This window comes from Coregonus clupeaformis, unplaced genomic scaffold (genome assembly GCF_020615455.1).
Source record: "Coregonus clupeaformis isolate EN_2021a unplaced genomic scaffold, ASM2061545v1 scaf0059, whole genome shotgun sequence".
NCBI lineage: Eukaryota > Metazoa > Chordata > Actinopteri > Salmoniformes > Salmonidae > Coregonus > Coregonus clupeaformis.
The window spans coordinates 840,826-860,000 of NW_025533514.1; the positions used below are offsets into that span (position 1 = coordinate 840,826).

A 19,175-nucleotide genomic window follows, 5' to 3' on the forward strand; every position below is an offset into this window, starting at 1 on the left:
TTACTGTCTGTGATATGAGGTTGTCCTACCTACCATAGTTTTAGTTACTGAATGTGATATGAGGTTGTCCTACCTACCATAGTTTTAGTTACTGTCTGTGATATGAGGTTGTCCTACCTACCATAGTTTTAGTTACTGAATGTGATATGAGGTTGTCCTACCTACCATAGTTTTAGTTACTGTCTGTGATATGAGGTTGTCCTACCTACCATAGTTTTAGTTACTGTCTGTGATATGAGGTTGTCTTACCTACCATAGTTTTAGTTACTGTCTGTGATATGAGGTTGTCCTACCTACCATAGTTTTAGTTACTGAATGTGATATGAGGTTGTCCTACCTACCATAGTTTTAGTTACTGTCTGTGATATGAGGTTGTCTTACCTACCATAGTTTTAGTTACTGTCTGTGATATGAGGTTGTCCTACCTACCATAGTTTTAGTTACTGTCTGTGATATGAGGTTGTCCTACCTACCATAGTTTTAGTTACTGTCTGTGATATGAGGTTGTCCTACCTACCATAGTTTTAGTTACTGTCTGTGATATGAGGTTGTCCTACCTACCATAGTTTTAGTTACTGTCTGTGATATGAGGTTGTCCTACCTACCATAGTTTTAGTTACTGAATGTGATATGAGGTTGTCCTACCTACCATAGTTTTAGTTACTGTATGTGATATGAGGTTGTCCTACCTACCATAGTTTTAGTTACTGTCTGTGATATGAGGTTGTCTTACCTACCATAGTTTTAGTTACTGAATGTGATATGAGGTTGTCTTACCTACCATAGTTTTAGTTACTGTCTGTGATATGAGGTTGTCTTACCTACCATAGTTTTAGTTACTGAATGTGATATGAGGTTGTCCTACCTACCATAGTTTTAGTTACTGTCTGTGATATGAGGTTGTCTTACCTACCATAGTTTTAGTTACTGTCTGTGATATGAGGTTGTCCTACCTACCATAGTTTTAGTTACTGACTGTGATATGAAGTTGTCCTACCTACCATAGTTTTAGTTACTGTCTGTGATATGAGGTTGTCCTACCTACCATAGTTTTAGTTACTGTCTGTGATATGAGGTTGTCCTACCTACCATAGTTTTAGTTACTGTCTGTGATATGAAGTTGTCCTACCTACCATAGTTTTAGTTACTGTCTGTGATATGAGGTTGTCCTACCTACCATAGTTTTAGTTACTGACTGTGATATGAGGTTGTCCTACCTACCATAGTTTTAGTTACTGTCTGTGATATGAGGTTGTCCTACCTACCATAGTTTTAGTTACTGAATGTGATATGAGGTTGTCCTACCTACCATAGTTTTAGTTACTGTCTGTGATATGAAGTTGTCCTACCTACCATAGTTTTAGTTACTGTCTGTGATATGAGGTTGTCTTACCTACCATAGTTTTAGTTACTGTCTGTGATATGAGGTTGTCTTACCTACCATAGTTTTAGTTACTGTCTGTGATATGAGGTTGTCTTACCTACCATAGTTTTAGTTACTGTCTGTGATATGAGGTTGTCTTACCTACCATAGTTTTAGTTACTGAATGTGATATGAGGTTGTCCTACCTACCATAGTTTTAGTTACTGTCTGTGATATGAGGTTGTCTTACCTACCATAGTTTTAGTTACTGTCTGTGATATGAGGTTGTCCTACCTACCATAGTTTTAGTTACTGTCTGTGATATGAGGTTGTCCTACCTACCATAGTTTTAGTTACTGTCTGTGATATGAGGTTGTCTTACCTACCATAGTTTTAGTTACTGTCTGTGATATGAGGTTGTCTTACCTACCATAGTTTTAGTTACTGTCTGTGATATGAGGTTGTCCTACCTACCATAGTTTTAGTTACTGAATGTGATATGAGGTTGTCCTACCTACCATAGTTTTAGTTACTGAATGTGATATGAGGTTGTCTTACCTACCATAGTTTTAGTTACTGTCTGTGATATGAAGTTGTCTTACCTACCATAGTTTTAGTTACTGACTGTGATATGAAGTTGTCCTACCTACCATAGTTTTAGTTACTGTCTGTGATATGAGGTTGTCCTACCTACCATAGTTTTAGTTACTGAATGTGATATGAGGTTGTCTTACCTACCATAGTTTTAGTTACTGTCTGTGATATGAGGTTGTCCTACCTACCATAGTTTTAGTTACTGTCTGTGATATGAAGTTGTCCTACCTACCATAGTTTTAGTTACTGACTGTGATATGAGGTTGTCCTACCTACCATAGTTTTAGTTACTGTCTGTGATATGAGGTTGTCCTACCTACCATAGTTTTAGTTACTGAATGTGATATGAGGTTGTCCTACCTACCATAGTTTTAGTTACTGTCTGTGATATGAAGTTGTCCTACCTACCATAGTTTTAGTTACTGAATGTGATATGAGGTTGTCTTACCTACCATAGTTTTAGTTACTGTCTGTGATATGAGGTTGTCCTACCTACCATAGTTTTAGTTACTGAATGTGATATGAGGTTGTCCTACCTACCATAGTTTTAGTTACTGTCTGTGATATGAGGTTGTCTTACCTACCATAGTTTTAGTTACTGTCTGTGATATGAGGTTGTCCTACCTACCATAGTTTTAGTTACTGTCTGTGATATGAGGTTGTCTTACCTACCATAGTTTTAGTTACTGAATGTGATATGAGGTTGTCCTACCTACCATAGTTTTAGTTACTGTCTGTGATATGAGGTTGTCTTACCTACCATAGTTTTAGTTACTGTCTGTGATATGAGGTTGTCCTACCTACCATAGTTTTAGTTACTGTCTGTGATATGAGGTTGTCCTACCTACCATAGTTTTAGTTACTGTCTGTGATATGAGGTTGTCTTACCTACCATAGTTTTAGTTACTGTCTGTGATATGAAGTTGTCCTACCTACCATAGTTTTAGTTACTGTCTGTGATATGAGGTTGTCCTACCTACCATAGTTTTAGTTACTGAATGTGATATGAGGTTGTCTTACCTACCATAGTTTTAGTTACTGAATGTGATATGAGGTTGTCCTACCTACCATAGTTTTAGTTACTGTCTGTGATATGAGGTTGTCCTACCTACCATAGTTTTAGTTACTGAATGTGATATGAAGTTGTCCTACCTACCATAGTTTTAGTTACTGAATGTGATATGAGGTTGTCCTACCTACCATAGTTTTAGTTACTGTCTGTGATATGAGGTTGTCTTACCTACCATAGTTTTAGTTACTGTCTGTGATATGAGGTTGTCCTACCTACCATAGTTTTAGTTACTGTCTGTGATATGAGGTTGTCTTACCTACCATAGTTTTAGTTACTGTCTGTGATATGAGGTTGTCCTACCTACCATAGTTTTAGTTACTGAATGTGATATGAAGTTGTCCTACCTACCATAGTTTTAGTTACTGAATGTGATATGAGGTTGTCCTACCTACCATAGTTTTAGTTACTGTCTGTGATATGAGGTTGTCTTACCTACCATAGTTTTAGTTACTGTCTGTGATATGAGGTTGTCCTACCTACCATAGTTTTAGTTACTGTCTGTGATATGAGGTTGTCCTACCTACCATAGTTTTAGTTACTGTCTGTGATATGAGGTTGTCCTACCTACCATAGTTTTAGTTACTGTCTGTGATATGAGGTTGTCCTACCTACCATAGTTTTAGTTACTGTCTGTGATATGAGGTTGTCCTACCTACCATAGTTTTAGTTACTGAATGTGATATGAAGTTGTCCTACCTACCATAGTTTTAGTTACTGTCTGTGATATGAGGTTGTCCTACCTACCATAGTTTTAGTTACTGTCTGTGATATGAGGTTGTCCTACCTACCATAGTTTTAGTTACTGTCTGTGATATGAGGTTGTCCTACCTACCATAGTTTTAGTTACTGTCTGTGATATGAGGTTGTCTTACCTACCATAGTTTTAGTTACTGTCTGTGATATGAGGTTGTCTTACCTACCATAGTTTTAGTTACTGAATGTGATATGAAGTTGTCCTACCTACCATAGTTTTAGTTACTGAATGTGATATGAGGTTGTCCTACCTACCATAGTTTTAGTTACTGTCTGTGATATGAGGTTGTCCTACCTACCATAGTTTTAGTTACTGTCTGTGATATGAGGTTGTCCTACCTACCATAGTTTTAGTTACTGTCTGTGATATGAGGTTGTCCTACCTACCATAGTTTTAGTTACTGTCTGTGATATGAGGTTGTCCTACCTACCATAGTTTTAGTTACTGTCTGTGATATGAGGTTGTCCTACCTACCATAGTTTTAGTTACTGTCTGTGATATGAGGTTGTCCTACCTACCATAGTTTTAGTTACTGTCTGTGATATGAGGTTGTCCTACCTACCATAGTTTTAGTTACTGAATGTGATATGAGGTTGTCCTACCTACCATAGTTTTAGTTACTGAATGTGATATGAGGTTGTCCTACCTACCATAGTTTTAGTTACTGTCTGTGATATGAGGTTGTCCTACCTACCATAGTTTTAGTTACTGAATGTGATATGAGGTTGTCCTACCTACCATAGTTTTAGTTACTGTCTGTGATATGAGGTTGTCTTACCTACCATAGTTTTAGTTACTGTCTGTGATATGAGGTTGTCTTACCTACCATAGTTTTAGTTACTGACTGTGATATGAGGTTGTCCTACCTACCATAGTTTTAGTTACTGTCTGTGATATGAGGTTGTCCTACCTACCATAGTTTTAGTTACTGAATGTGATATGAGGTTGTCTTACCTACCATAGTTTTAGTTACTGACTGTGATATGAGGTTGTCTTACCTACCATAGTTTTAGTTACTGTCTGTGATATGAGGTTGTCTTACCTACCATAGTTTTAGTTACTGTCTGTGATATGAGGTTGTCCTACCTACCATAGTTTTAGTTACTGAATGTGATATGAAGTTGTCCTACCTACCATAGTTTTAGTTACTGTCTGTGATATGAGGTTGTCCTACCTACCATAGTTTTAGTTACTGTCTGTGATATGAGGTTGTCCTACCTACCATAGTTTTAGTTACTGTCTGTGATATGAGGTTGTCCTACCTACCATAGTTTTAGTTACTGTCTGTGATATGAGGTTGTCCTACCTACCATAGTTTTAGTTACTGAATGTGATATGAGGTTGTCCTACCTACCATAGTTTTAGTTACTGAATGTGATATGAGGTTGTCTTACCTACCATAGTTTTAGTTACTGTCTGTGATATGAGGTTGTCTTACCTACCATAGTTTTAGTTACTGACTGTGATATGAGGTTGTCCTACCTACCATAGTTTTAGTTACTGTCTGTGATATGAGGTTGTCCTACCTACCATAGTTTTAGTTACTGAATGTGATATGAGGTTGTCCTACCTACCATAGTTTTAGTTACTGAATGTGATATGAAGTTGTCCTACCTACCATAGTTTTAGTTACTGTCTGTGATATGAGGTTGTCTTACCTACCATAGTTTTAGTTACTGTCTGTGATATGAGGTTGTCCTACCTACCATAGTTTTAGTTACTGTCTGTGATATGAAGTTGTCTTACCTACCATAGTTTTAGTTACTGAATGTGATATGAGGTTGTCCTACCTACCATAGTTTTAGTTACTGTCTGTGATATGAGGTTGTCCTACCTACCATAGTTTTAGTTACTGTCTGTGATATGAGGTTGTCTTACCTACCATAGTTTTAGTTACTGTCTGTGATATGAGGTTGTCCTACCTACCATAGTTTTAGTTACTGTCTGTGATATGAGGTTGTCCTACCTACCATAGTTTTAGTTACTGAATGTGATATGAGGTTGTCCTACCTACCATAGTTTTAGTTACTGTCTGTGATATGAGGTTGTCTTACCTACCATAGTTTTAGTTACTGTCTGTGATATGAAGTTGTCCTACCTACCATAGTTTTAGTTACTGAATGTGATATGAGGTTGTCTTACCTACCATAGTTTTAGTTACTGAATGTGATATGAGGTTGTCTTACCTACCATAGTTTTAGTTACTGAATGTGATATGAGGTTGTCCTACCTACCATAGTTTTAGTTACTGTCTGTGATATGAGGTTGTCTTACCTACCATAGTTTTAGTTACTGTCTGTGATATGAGGTTGTCCTACCTACCATAGTTTTAGTTACTGAATGTGATATGAGGTTGTCCTACCTACCATAGTTTTAGTTACTGTCTGTGATATGAGGTTGTCTTACCTACCATAGTTTTAGTTACTGTCTGTGATATGAGGTTGTCTTACCTACCATAGTTTTAGTTACTGTCTGTGATATGAGGTTGTCCTACCTACCATAGTTTTAGTTACTGTCTGTGATATGAGGTTGTCCTACCTACCATAGTTTTAGTTACTGTCTGTGATATGAGGTTGTCCTACCTACCATAGTTTTAGTTACTGTCTGTGATATGAGGTTGTCCTACCTACCATAGTTTTAGTTACTGTCTGTGATATGAGGTTGTCCTACCTACCATAGTTTTAGTTACTGTCTGTGATATGAGGTTGTCCTACCTACCATAGTTTTAGTTACTGTCTGTGATATGAGGTTGTCCTACCTACCATAGTTTTAGTTACTGTCTGTGATATGAGGTTGTCTTACCTACCATAGTTTTAGTTACTGTCTGTGATATGAGGTTGTCTTACCTACCATAGTTTTAGTTACTGAATGTGATATGAGGTTGTCCTACCTACCATAGTTTTAGTTACTGTCTGTGATATGAAGTTGTCCTACCTACCATAGTTTTAGTTACTGTCTGTGATATGAAGTTGTCCTACCTACCATAGTTTTAGTTACTGAATGTGATATGAGGTTGTCCTACCTACCATAGTTTTAGTTACTGTCTGTGATATGAGGTTGTCTTACCTACCATAGTTTTAGTTACTGTCTGTGATATGAGGTTGTCTTACCTACCATAGTTTTAGTTACTGTCTGTGATATGAGGTTGTCCTACCTACCATAGTTTTAGTTACTGTCTGTGATATGAGGTTGTCCTACCTACCATAGTTTTAGTTACTGAATGTGATATGAAGTTGTCCTACCTACCATAGTTTTAGTTACTGAATGTGATATGAGGTTGTCCTACCTACCATAGTTTTAGTTACTGTCTGTGATATGAGGTTGTCTTACCTACCATAGTTTTAGTTACTGTCTGTGATATGAGGTTGTCCTACCTACCATAGTTTTAGTTACTGTCTGTGATATGAGGTTGTCCTACCTACCATAGTTTTAGTTACTGTCTGTGATATGAGGTTGTCCTACCTACCATAGTTTTAGTTACTGTCTGTGATATGAGGTTGTCCTACCTACCATAGTTTTAGTTACTGTCTGTGATATGAGGTTGTCCTACCTACCATAGTTTTAGTTACTGTCTGTGATATGAGGTTGTCCTACCTACCATAGTTTTAGTTACTGAATGTGATATGAAGTTGTCCTAGCTACCATAGTTTTAGTTACTGTCTGTGATATGAAGTTGTCCTACCTACCATAGTTTTAGTTACTGTCTGTGATATGAGGTTGTCCTACCTACCATAGTTTTAGTTACTGTCTGTGATATGAGGTTGTCCTACCTACCATAGTTTTAGTTACTGTCTGTGATATGAGGTTGTCCTACCTACCATAGTTTTAGTTACTGTCTGTGATATGAGGTTGTCTTACCTACCATAGTTTTAGTTACTGAATGTGATATGAGGTTGTCCTACCTACCATAGTTTTAGTTACTGTCTGTGATATGAGGTTGTCCTACCTACCATAGTTTTAGTTACTGAATGTGATATGAGGTTGTCCTACCTACCATAGTTTTAGTTACTGAATGTGATATGAGGTTGTCTTACCTACCATAGTTTTAGTTACTGTCTGTGATATGAGGTTGTCTTACCTACCATAGTTTTAGTTACTGTCTGTGATATGAGGTTGTCCTACCTACCATAGTTTTAGTTACTGTCTGTGATATGAGGTTGTCCTACCTACCATAGTTTTAGTTACTGAATGTGATATGAGGTTGTCTTACCTACCATAGTTTTAGTTACTGTCTGTGATATGAGGTTGTCTTACCTACCATAGTTGTAGTTACTGTCTGTGATATGAGGTTGTCTTACCTACCATAGTTTTAGTTACTGACTGTGATATGAGGTTGTCCTACCTACCATAGTTTTAGTTACTGTCTGTGATATGAGGTTGTCCTACCTACCATAGTTTTAGTTACTGACTGTGATATGAGGTTGTCTTACCTACCATAGTTTTAGTTACTGTCTGTGATATGAGGTTGTCTTACCTACCATAGTTTTAGTTACTGTCTGTGATATGAGGTTGTCTTACCTACCATAGTTTTAGTTACTGACTGTGATATGAGGTTGTCTTACCTACCATAGTTTTAGTTACTGAATGTGATATGAGGTTGTCTTACCTACCATAGTTTTAGTTACTGAATGTGATATGAGGTTGTCTTACCTACCATAGTTTTAGTTACTGTCTGTGATATGAGGTTGTCCTACCTACCATAGTTTTAGTTACTGTCTGTGATATGAGGTTGTCTTACCTACCATAGTTTTAGTTACTGACTGTGATATGAAGTTGTCCTACCTACCATAGTTTTAGTTACTGACTGTGATATGAGGTTGTCTTACCTACCATAGTTTTAGTTACTGTCTGTGATATGAGGTTGTCCTACCTACCATAGTTTTAGTTACTGAATGTGATATGAGGTTGTCTTACCTACCATAGTTTTAGTTACTGTCTGTGATATGAGGTTGTCTTACCTACCATAGTTTTAGTTACTGTCTGTGATATGAGGTTGTCTTACCTACCATAGTTTTAGTTACTGTCTGTGATATGAGGTTGTCCTACCTACCATAGTTTTAGTTACTGTCTGTGATATGAGGTTGTCCTACCTACCATAGTTTTAGTTACTGTCTGTGATATGAGGTTGTCCTACCTACCATAGTTTTAGTTACTGTCTGTGATATGAAGTTGTCCTACCTACCATAGTTTTAGTTACTGTCTGTGATATGAGGTTGTCCTACCTACCATAGTTTTAGTTACTGAATGTGATATGAGGTTGTCTTACCTACCATAGTTTTAGTTACTGTCTGTGATATGAGGTTGTCCTACCTACCATAGTTTTAGTTACTGAATGTGATATGAAGTTGTCCTACCTACCATAGTTTTAGTTACTGAATGTGATATGAAGTTGTCCTACCTACCATAGTTTTAGTTACTGAATGTGATATGAGGTTGTCCTACCTACCATAGTTTTAGTTACTGTCTGTGATATGAGGTTGTCTTACCTACCATAGTTTTAGTTACTGTCTGTGATATGAGGTTGTCCTACCTACCATAGTTTTAGTTACTGTCTGTGATATGAGGTTGTCTTACCTACCATAGTTTTAGTTACTGTCTGTGATATGAGGTTGTCCTACCTACCATAGTTTTAGTTACTGAATGTGATATGAAGTTGTCCTACCTACCATAGTTTTAGTTACTGTCTGTGATATGAGGTTGTCCTACCTACCATAGTTTTAGTTACTGTCTGTGATATGAGGTTGTCCTACCTACCATAGTTTTAGTTACTGTCTGTGATATGAGGTTGTCCTACCTACCATAGTTTTAGTTACTGTCTGTGATATGAGGTTGTCCTACCTACCATAGTTTTAGTTACTGAATGTGATATGAGGTTGTCCTACCTACCATAGTTTTAGTTACTGTCTGTGATATGAGGTTGTCTTACCTACCATAGTTTTAGTTACTGAATGTGATATGAGGTTGTCTTACCTACCATAGTTTTAGTTACTGTCTGTGATATGAGGTTGTCTTACCTACCATAGTTTTAGTTACTGTCTGTGATATGAGGTTGTCTTACCTACCATAGTTTTAGTTACTGACTGTGATATGAGGTTGTCCTACCTACCATAGTTTTAGTTACTGAATGTGATATGAGGTTGTCCTACCTACCATAGTTTTAGTTACTGAATGTGATATGAGGTTGTCTTACCTACCATAGTTTTAGTTACTGTCTGTGATATGAGGTTGTCCTACCTACCATAGTTTTAGTTACTGTCTGTGATATGAGGTTGTCTTACCTACCATAGTTTTAGTTACTGAATGTGATATGAGGTTGTCCTACCTACCATAGTTTTAGTTACTGTCTGTGATATGAGGTTGTCTTACCTACCATAGTTTTAGTTACTGTCTGTGATATGAGGTTGTCCTACCTACCATAGTTTTAGTTACTGACTGTGATATGAGGTTGTCTTACCTACCATAGTTTTAGTTACTGTCTGTGATATGAAGTTGTCCTACCTACCATAGTTTTAGTTACTGTCTGTGATATGAGGTTGTCCTACCTACCATAGTTTTAGTTACTGTCTGTGATATGAGGTTGTCCTACCTACCATAGTTTTAGTTACTGTCTGTGATATGAAGTTGTCCTACCTACCATAGTTTTAGTTACTGTCTGTGATATGAGGTTGTCTTACCTACCATAGTTTTAGTTACTGTCTGTGATATGAAGTTGTCCTACCTACCATAGTTTTAGTTACTGTCTGTGATATGAGGTTGTCCTACCTACCATAGTTTTAGTTACTGAATGTGATATGAGGTTGTCTTACCTACCATAGTTTTAGTTACTGAATGTGATATGAGGTTGTCCTACCTACCATAGTTTTAGTTACTGAATGTGATATGAGGTTGTCCTACCTACCATAGTTTTAGTTACTGAATGTGATATGAAGTTGTCCTACCTACCATAGTTTTAGTTACTGAATGTGATATGAGGTTGTCCTACCTACCATAGTTTTAGTTACTGTCTGTGATATGAGGTTGTCTTACCTACCATAGTTTTAGTTACTGTCTGTGATATGAGGTTGTCCTACCTACCATAGTTTTAGTTACTGTCTGTGATATGAGGTTGTCTTACCTACCATAGTTTTAGTTACTGTCTGTGATATGAGGTTGTCCTACCTACCATAGTTTTAGTTACTGAATGTGATATGAAGTTGTCCTACCTACCATAGTTTTAGTTACTGAATGTGATATGAGGTTGTCCTACCTACCATAGTTTTAGTTACTGTCTGTGATATGAGGTTGTCTTACCTACCATAGTTTTAGTTACTGTCTGTGATATGAGGTTGTCCTACCTACCATAGTTTTAGTTACTGTCTGTGATATGAGGTTGTCCTACCTACCATAGTTTTAGTTACTGTCTGTGATATGAGGTTGTCCTACCTACCATAGTTTTAGTTACTGTCTGTGATATGAGGTTGTCCTACCTACCATAGTTTTAGTTACTGTCTGTGATATGAGGTTGTCCTACCTACCATAGTTTTAGTTACTGTCTGTGATATGAGGTTGTCCTACCTACCATAGTTTTAGTTACTGAATGTGATATGAAGTTGTCCTAGCTACCATAGTTTTAGTTACTGTCTGTGATATGAAGTTGTCCTACCTACCATAGTTTTAGTTACTGTCTGTGATATGAGGTTGTCTTACCTACCATAGTTTTAGTTACTGTCTGTGATATGAGGTTGTCCTACCTACCATAGTTTTAGTTACTGTCTGTGATATGAGGTTGTCTTACCTACCATAGTTTTAGTTACTGAATGTGATATGAGGTTGTCTTACCTACCATAGTTTTAGTTACTGAATGTGATATGAAGTTGTCCTACCTACCATAGTTTTAGTTACTGTCTGTGATATGAAGTTGTCCTACCTACCATAGTTTTTAGTTACTGAATGTGATATGAGGTTGTCCTACCTACCATAGTTTTAGTTACTGTCTGTGATATGAGGTTGTCCTACCTACCATAGTTTTAGTTACTGTCTGTGATATGAGGTTGTCTTACCTACCATAGTTTTAGTTACTGTCTGTGATATGAGGTTGTCCTACCTACCATAGTTTTAGTTACTGTCTGTGATATGAGGTTGTCTTACCTACCATAGTTTTAGTTACTGTCTGTGATATGAGGTTGTCTTACCTACCATAGTTTTAGTTACTGTCTGTGATATGAGGTTGTCTTACCTACCATAGTTTTAGTTACTGAATGTGATATGAGGTTGTCTTACCTACCATAGTTTTAGTTACTGAATGTGATATGAGGTTGTCCTACCTACCATAGTTTTAGTTACTGAATGTGATATGAGGTTGTCCTACCTACCATAGTTTTAGTTACTGTCTGTGATATGAGGTTGTCTTACCTACCATAGTTTTAGTTACTGAATGTGATATGAGGTTGTCTTACCTACCATAGTTTTAGTTACTGACTGTGATATGAGGTTGTCTTACCTACCATAGTTTTAGTTACTGTCTGTGATATGAGGTTGTCTTACCTACCATAGTTTTAGTTACTGACTGTGATATGAGGTTGTCTTACCTACCATAGTTTTAGTTACTGTCTGTGATATGAGGTTGTCTTACCTACCATAGTTTTAGTTACTGAATGTGATATGAGGTTGTCTTACCTACCATAGTTTTAGTTACTGACTGTGATATGAGGTTGTCTTACCTACCATAGTTTTAGTTACTGTCTGTGATATGAGGTTGTCTTACCTACCATAGTTTTAGTTACTGTCTGTGATATGAAGTTGTCCTACCTACCATAGTTTTAGTTACTGAATGTGATATGAAGTTGTCCTACCTACCATAGTTTTAGTTACTGAATGTGATATGAGGTTGTCTTACCTACCATAGTTTTAGTTACTGTCTGTGATATGAAGTTGTCTTACCTACCATAGTTTTAGTTACTGACTGTGATATGAGGTTGTCCTACCTACCATAGTTTTAGTTACTGAATGTGATATGAGGTTGTCTTACCTACCATAGTTTTAGTTACTGTCTGTGATATGAGGTTGTCTTACCTACCATAGTTTTAGTTACTGAATGTGATATGAGGTTGTCCTACCTACCATAGTTTTAGTTACTGTCTGTGATATGAAGTTGTCCTACCTACCATAGTTTTAGTTACTGAATGTGATATGAAGTTGTCCTACCTACCATAGTTTTAGTTACTGAATGTGATATGAGGTTGTCTTACCTACCATAGTTTTAGTTACTGTCTGTGATATGAGGTTGTCTTACCTACCATAGTTTTAGTTACTGTCTGTGATATGAGGTTGTCTTACCTACCATAGTTTTAGTTACTGTCTGTGATATGAAGTTGTCCTACCTACCATAGTTTTAGTTACTGAATGTGATATGAGGTTGTCCTACCTACCATAGTTTTAGTTACTGAATGTGATATGAGGTTGTCTTACCTACCATAGTTTTAGTTACTGTCTGTGATATGAGGTTGTCTTACCTACCATAGTTTTAGTTACTGAATGTGATATGAGGTTGTCCTACCTACCATAGTTTTAGTTACTGTCTGTGATATGAGGTTGTCTTACCTACCATAGTTTTAGTTACTGTCTGTGATATGAAGTTGTCCTACCTACCATAGTTTTAGTTACTGAATGTGATATGAGGTTGTCCTACCTACCATAGTTTTAGTTACTGTCTGTGATATGAGGTTGTCTTACCTACCATAGTTTTAGTTACTGTCTGTGATATGAGGTTGTCTTACCTACCATAGTTTTAGTTACTGTCTGTGATATGAAGTTGTCCTACCTACCATAGTTTTAGTTACTGAATGTGATATGAAGTTGTCCTACCTACCATAGTTTTAGTTACTGAATGTGATATGAGGTTGTCTTACCTACCATAGTTTTAGTTACTGTCTGTGATATGAGGTTGTCCTACCTACCATAGTTTTAGTTACTGAATGTGATATGAAGTTGTCCTACCTACCATAGTTTTAGTTACTGTCTGTGATATGAGGTTGTCTTACCTACCATAGTTTTAGTTACTGAATGTGATATGAGGTTGTCCTACCTACCATAGTTTTAGTTACTGTCTGTGATATGAAGTTGTCTTACCTACCATAGTTTTAGTTACTGTCTGTGATATGAAGTTGTCCTACCTACCATAGTTTTAGTTACTGAATGTGATATGAGGTTGTCCTACCTACCATAGTTTTAGTTACTGTCTGTGATATGAAGTTGTCCTACCTACCATAGTTTTAGTTACTGAATGTGATATGAGGTTGTCTTACCTACCATAGTTTTAGTTACTGTCTGTGATATGAAGTTGTCCTACCTACCATAGTTTTAGTTACTGAATGTGATATGAGGTTGTCTTACCTACCATAGTTTTAGTTACTGTCTGTGATATGAGGTTGTCCTACCTACCATAGTTTTAGTTACTGAATGTGATATGAAGTTGTCTTACCTACCATAGTTTTAGTTACTGTCTGTGATATGAGGTTGTCCTACCTACCATAGTTTTAGTTACTGTCTGTGATATGAAGTTGTCTTACCTACCATAGTTTTAGTTACTGTCTGTGATATGAGGTTGTCTTACCTACCATAGTTTTAGTTACTGTCTGTGATATGAGGTTGTCCTACCTACCATAGTTTTAGTTACTGTCTGTGATATGAGGTTGTCTTACCTACCATAGTTTTAGTTACTGTCTGTGATATGAGGTTGTCTTACCTACCATAGTTTTAGTTACTGACTGTGATATGAGGTTGTCCTACCTACCATAGTTTTAGTTACTGTCTGTGATATGAGGTTGTCTTACCTACCATAGTTTTAGTTACTGTCTGTGATATGAAGTTGTCTTACCTACCATAGTTTTAGTTACTGTCTGTGATATGAGGTTGTCCTACCTACCATAGTTTTAGTTACTGTCTGTGATATGAGGTTGTCTTACCTACCATAGTTTTAGTTACTGAATGTGATATGAGGTTGTCTTACCTACCATAGTTTTAGTTACTGAATGTGATATGAGGTTGTCCTACCTACCATAGTTTTAGTTACTGTCTGTGATATGAAGTTGTCCTACCTACCATAGTTTTTGTTACTGAATGTGATATGAGGTTGTCCTACCTACCATAGTTTTAGTTACTGTCTGTGATATGAGGTTGTCCTACCTACCATAGTTTTAGTTACTGTCTGTGATATGAGGTTGTCTTACCTACCATAGTTTTAGTTACTGTCTGTGATATGAGGTTGTCCTACCTACCATAGTTTTAGTTACTGTCTGTGATATGAGGTTGTCTTACCTACCATAGTTTTAGTTACTGTCTGTGATATGAGGTTGTCTTACCTACCATAGTTTTAGTTACTGTCTGTGATATGAGGTTGTCTTACCTACCATAGTTTTAGTTACTGTCTGTGATATGAGGTTGTCTTACCTACCATAGTTTTAGTTACTGACTGTGATATGAGGTTGTCCTACCTACCATAGTTTTAGTTACTGAATGTGATATGAGGTTGTCCTACCTACCATAGTTTTAGTTACTGTCTGTGATATGAGGTTGTCCTACCTACCATAGTTTTAGTTACTGAATGTGATATGAGGTTGTCCTACCTACCATAGTTTTAGTTACTGACTGTGATATGAGGTTGTCCTACCTACCATAGTTTTAGTTACTGTCTGTGATATGAGGTTGTCTTACCTACCATAGTTTTAGTTACTGACTGTGATATGAGGTTGTCTTACCTACCATAGTTTTAGTTACTGTCTGTGATATGAGGTTGTCTTACCTACCATAGTTTTAGTTACTGAATGTGATATGAGGTTGTCCTACCTACCATAGTTTTAGTTACTGACTGTGATATGAGGTTGTCTTACCTACCATAGTTTTAGTTACTGTCTGTGATATGAGGTTGTCTTACCTACCATAGTTTTAGTTACTGTCTGTGATATGAAGTTGTCCTACCTACCATAGTTTTAGTTACTGAATGTGATATGAGGTTGTCCTACCTACCATAGTTTTAGTTACTGTCTGTGATATGAGGTTGTCTTACCTACCATAGTTTTAGTTACTGTCTGTGATATGAGGTTGTCCTACCTACCATAGTTTTAGTTACTGTCTGTGATATGAAGTTGTCCTACCTACCATAGTTTTAGTTACTGACTGTGATATGAGGTTGTCTTACCTACCATAGTTTTAGTTACTGTCTGTGATATGAGGTTGTCCTACCTACCATAGTTTTAGTTACTGACTGTGATATGAGGTTGTCCTACCTACCATAGTTTTAGTTACTGTCTGTGATATGAGGTTGTCCTACCTACCATAGTTTTAGTTACTGTATGTGATATGAGGTTGTCCTACCTACCATAGTTTTAGTTACTGAATGTGATATGAGGTTGTCTTACCTACCATAGTTTTAGTTACTGTCTGTGATATGAGGTTGTCTTACCTACCATAGTTTTAGTTACTGTCTGTGATATGAGGTTGTCTTACCTACCATAGTTTTAGTTACTGTCTGTGATATGAAGTTGTCCTACCTACCATAGTTTTAGTTACTGAATGTGATATGAAGTTGTCCTACCTACCATAGTTTTAGTTACTGTATGTGATATGAGGTTGTCTTACCTACCATAGTTTTAGTTACTGTCTGTGATATGAGGTTGTCCTACCTACCATAGTTTTAGTTACTGTCTGTGATATGAGGTTGTCTTACCTACCATAGTTTTAGTTACTGTCTGTGATATGAGGTTGTCTTACCTACCATAGTTTTAGTTACTGTCTGTGATATGAGGTTGTCTTACCTACCATAGTTTTAGTTACTGAATGTGATATGAGGTTGTCCTACCTACCATAGTTTTAGTTACTGTCTGTGATATGAGGTTGTCTTACCTACCATAGTTTTAGTTACTGTCTGTGATATGAGGTTGTCCTACCTACCATAGTTTTAGTTACTGTCTGTGATATGAGGTTGTCCTACCTACCATAGTTTTAGTTACTGAATGTGATATGAGGTTGTCCTACCTACCATAGTTTTAGTTACTGAATGTGATATGAGGTTGTCTTACCTACCATAGTTTTAGTTACTGTCTGTGATATGAGGTTGTCTTACCTACCATAGTTTTAGTTACTGTCTGTGATATGAGGTTGTCCTACCTACCATAGTTTTAGTTACTGTCTGTGATATGAGGTTGTCCTACCTACCATAGTTTTAGTTACTGAATGTGATATGAGGTTGTCCTACCTACCATAGTTTTAGTTACTGTCTGTGATATGAGGTTGTCCTACCTACCATAGTTTTAGTTACTGTCTGTGATATGAGGTTGTCCTACCTACCATAGTTTTAGTTACTGAATGTGATATGAGGTTGTCCTACCTACCATAGTTTTAGTTACTGTCTGTGATATGAAGTTGTCCTACCTACCATAGTTTTAGTTACTGAATGTGATATGAGGTTGTCCTACCTACCATAGTTTTAGTTACTGTCTGTGATATGAGGTTGTCCTACCTACCATAGTTTTAGTTACTGACTGTGATATGAGGTTGTCCTACCTACCATAGTTTTAGTTACTGTCTGTGATATGAGGTTGTCCTACCTACCATAGTTTTAGTTACTGAATGTGATATGAGGTTGTCCTACCTACCATAGTTTTAGTTACTGTATGTGATATGAGGTTGTCTTACCTACCATAGTTTTAGTTACTGTCTGTGATATGAGGTTGTCTTACCTACCATAGTTTTAGTTACTGTCTGTGATATGAGGTTGTCCTACCTACCATAGTTTTAGTTACTGACTGTGATATGAGGTTGTCCTACCTACCATAGTTTTAGTTACTGTCTGTGATATGAGGTTGTCCTACCTACCATAGTTTTAGTTACTGTCTGTGATATGAGGTTGTCCTACCTACCATAGTTTTAGTTACTGTCTGTGATATGAGGTTGTCCTACCTACCATAGTTTTAGTTACTGTCTGTGATATGAGGTTGTCTTACCTACCATAGTTTTAGTTACTGTCTGTGATATGAGGTTGTCCTACCTACCATAGTTTTAGTTACTGTCTGTGATATGAGGTTGTCCTACCTACCATAGTTTTAGTTACTGAATGTGATATGAGGTTGTCTTACCTACCATAGTTTTAGTTACTGACTGTGATATGAGGTTGTCTTACCTACCATAGTTTTAGTTACTGTCTGTGATATGAGGTTGTCCTACCTACCATAGTTTTAGTTACTGACTGTGATATGAGGTTGTCCTACCTACCATAGTTTTAGTTACTGAATGTGATATGAGGTTGTCCTACCTACCATAGTTTTAGTTACTGTCTGTGATATGAGGTTGTCTTACCTACCATAGTTTTAGTTACTGTCTGTGATATGAGGTTGTCCTACCTACCATAGTTTTAGTTACTGTCTGTGATATGAGGTTGTCTTACCTACCATAGTTTTAGTTACTGTCTGTGATATGAGGTTGTCCTACCTACCATAGTTTTAGTTACTGAATGTGATATGAGGTTGTCCTACCTACCATAGTTTTAGTTACTGAATGTGATATGAGGTTGTCCTACCTACCATAGTTTTAGTTACTGTCTGTGATATGAGGTTGTCTTACCTACCATAGTTTTAGTTACTGTCTGTGATATGAGGTTGTCCTACCTACCATAGTTTTAGTTACTGTCTGTGATATGAAGTTGTCCTACCTACCATAGTTTTAGTTACTGACTGTGATATGAGGTTGTCCTACCTACCATAGTTTTAGTTACTGTCTGTGATATGAGGTTGTCCTACCTACCATAGTTTTAGTTACTGTCTGTGATATGAAGTTGTCTTACCTACCATAGTTTTAGTTACTGTCTGTGATATGAGGTTGTCTTACCTACCATAGTTTTAGTTACTGTCTGTGATATGAGGTTGTCTTACCTACCATAGTTTTAGTTACTGTCTGTGATATGAAGTTGTCCTACCTACCATAGTTTTAGTTACTGAATGTGATATGAGGTTGTCCTACCTACCATAGTTTTAGTTACTGAATGTGATATGAGGTTGTCCTACCTACCATAGTTTTAGTTACTGTCTGTGATATGAGGTTGTCTTACCTACCATAGTTTTAGTTACTGAATGTGATATGAAGTTGTCCTACCTACCATAGTTTTAGTTACTGTCTGTGATATGAGGTTGTCTTACCTACCATAGTTTTAGTTACTGAATGTGATATGAGGTTGTCCTACCTACCATAGTTTTAGTTACTGTCTGTGATATGAGGTTGTCTTACCTACCATAGTTTTTAGTTACTGTCTGTGATATGAAGTTGTCCTACCTACCATAGTTTTAGTTACTGAATGTGATATGAAATTTGTCCTACCTACCATAGTTTTAGTTACTGTCTGTGATATGAAGTTGTCCTACCTA

General features: G+C 36.8%; 1 protein-coding gene across 4 annotated transcripts in view; it reads left to right on the top strand.

The window, feature by feature from the left end:
• The window catches only part of LOC121570998 (tyrosine-protein kinase Tec-like), a 209,398-nt gene that overhangs the window by 130,686 nt on the left and 59,537 nt on the right, over positions 1-19,175 (top strand). The gene's annotated exons all lie outside the window — the stretch shown is intronic.